The 2,109-nt window shown below is 56.2% G+C and overlaps 1 protein-coding gene across 5 annotated transcripts in view; it reads left to right on the forward strand.

The window, feature by feature from the left end:
- LOC113213681 (furin-like protease 1) overlaps positions 1–2,109 on the forward strand; it is a 139,077-nt gene that overhangs the window by 12,815 nt on the left and 124,153 nt on the right. The window contains exon 1 of one of the 5 annotated variants that reach the window (XM_052264337.1): positions 1,969–2,030. The exons of the other annotated variants lie outside the window; for them this stretch is intronic. The gene's annotated coding sequence lies outside the window, so the exon portion shown is untranslated. Of the gene's footprint in view, positions 1–1,968; positions 2,031–2,109 lie in introns of those variants that run through there. 5 annotated transcript variants of the gene reach the window in all.

The following is a 2,109-nucleotide window of genomic DNA, read 5'->3' on the forward strand; positions in this document are numbered from 1 at the left end:
CGATCAATCTCCTTTGGGGAGGAAGAAGGATCTCCCAACGGGGGGTTGAGTGAGGGAAGGGGGCCGGGGGCGTGTGTGTATGAGAGAAAGAGAGAGAGAGAACTCGCCTGTGAGTGAGATGAAAGGGGTGCTGGAGCTGGAAGGAATGCCTCTGAGTCCCCATCAGTCCAAATGCCGCCCACCACCACCACACCGGCAATCTTCGGGGGGTGAAAACGACGTCACACATGTTACATGCTCCTTTGCCAAAACGCTGCTGGAACACGAAACAAGAAAAAAAAGACTCGTTTTCAAACTGGCTCCACAAACAAAACGGAACGTGAAAATTGTGAAGTCGTTGTGTCGCTAATAATAATCTCGCCCGCAAGTAAACCTACGCACTACTATGCAATCAAGATGCCTTACTTCCAGTCGAGCTAACCCTTTCCGTTTTGATTGCGACTCGCCCCGAGGTCGGGTCGCGTGCGAAATTTTAATTTGGAATTTGGTTGGTGGCCGCCAGAAGTTAAATACGAGCTGCGCGCTGTTAATGAATAATGGAATCAGGCGGCCTCGCCGCGGGAAGATCTCGCTCGCTCCTTGCTCGCTATCTCGCTCGCTCTCTCTCTCTCTCTGTCTTGCTCCCTCTCCGCCTCCCATTCCCTCGCTCCCCTCGCACCCATTCCCTTCCCTCGGTTTTCCTTGCCCTCGCCAAATCCGACGCGTGCGCTGCGCGCTGCCCTCTGCCGCACTTCTTCTGCTTTCTTTTGTGTTTTCATGGGGTTGCGCGAGAAGGGGAGGGAGGGAGGGAGCAGGGAGGGAGCGAGGGCGAGACGAAAACTGGGAGCAAAGTGAGTGATAATTGCGCGCTTGGGCAAAATGATTTTTCTTATCCCCTCGCTCCCCCCCACCCTCTGCCGCTTGGGGAGTGGACACCACGTCGCGCTGCGCTGATTGAGTCTGCCACCGCGACCTGGTCTCCCTCCCTCTCCCCCACCCCTACTTCTCCTGCTCCATGTCCTCCTTCGTCACCCTGCTCGCTCCTCCGCACTGCAAAACCAAGTGAAATGTCTCACACTTGAAGTGCGCTCGTCACTCCCCCACTGCTATTCGCTCCTCCGTCACTCTCTCGCTCCTGCTCCACCACTCTCTCGCTCCTGCTCCACCACTCTCTCGCTCCTGCTCCACCACTCTCGCTTCTGCTCCACCACTGACTCTCTCGCTCCTCCACTATCTCGCTCCTACCCCACTCCCTCACTCCTCACTCCCATTCTCTGAATGCAAATTCCTCTACTTCATCTTGCTACTGAGGCGCTCGCCCCTCCCGGGGCCCGCCCTGCTGCTGCGACCCTCGGCGCGGTGTAGTTGTGTTGGATAAGACTGGCCTCTGTCTCGGGCCACCGCGGGGTGACCCCCTAGGGTGGCCCTCTAGGGTGGCCCTCTAGGGTGGCCCTCTAGGGTGGCCTTCGAGGGTGGTCCCAGGGGGGAAAGAGAGAGAGGGGGGGGGGGTTGTCGTTGAGGTGGAGGGGGACAGCCCCTTTTACCCCAACTGGGCCTGCTGCTGTGAATGGGCAATTAAGGCTGTGTTGCCAACGACTGAGATGGCGAAGGGAAGGGTGAAAATGAGTGGAAGGGGCAGTAAAGCGAGGTTATATGAAAGAGAGGGAGGGAGAGGGAGAGAGAGAAATGGATTAAACATTTCAAAAGTCACCATGCCTTATATGCGTCGAATTATCGAAAGGAAGAGGGTGTCTGAAGTTTGTATGGGCGAGCACGGTTTGATCAAGCCGTAGAGTGTGCCTGAATGAGTACACAAAACCAAGGGTTCTGTTCTACCCTGTTCCCGGTTATTCCGATGTCCTGAATGCCACTAAAATCATACAGTGGCCACCTTGCCACTATCCTGCTCGTGATAATTTGAGTTTGTAGAGGGTTTTGAAAGGTGCACACGTACAGTTACCGTGTGAGGGGCCCGATTGTGTCCTCGGCGATCTGCTGGGCAAGCCATCTCGCTAAGGGGATCCGGCCCTATCCCCGAGGGGACTGGTGAGGTGAGTTGAGTTGGACGACGACTTTACCGGAGCCCCCAGCACTGGGTGTGTGTGTGTGTCGCTGAGTTGTGTTTTGCTC

Source organism: Frankliniella occidentalis, unplaced genomic scaffold (assembly GCF_000697945.3).
Source record: "Frankliniella occidentalis isolate FOCC.00 unplaced genomic scaffold, Focc_3.1 Scaffold2, whole genome shotgun sequence".
NCBI lineage: Eukaryota > Metazoa > Arthropoda > Insecta > Thysanoptera > Thripidae > Frankliniella > Frankliniella occidentalis.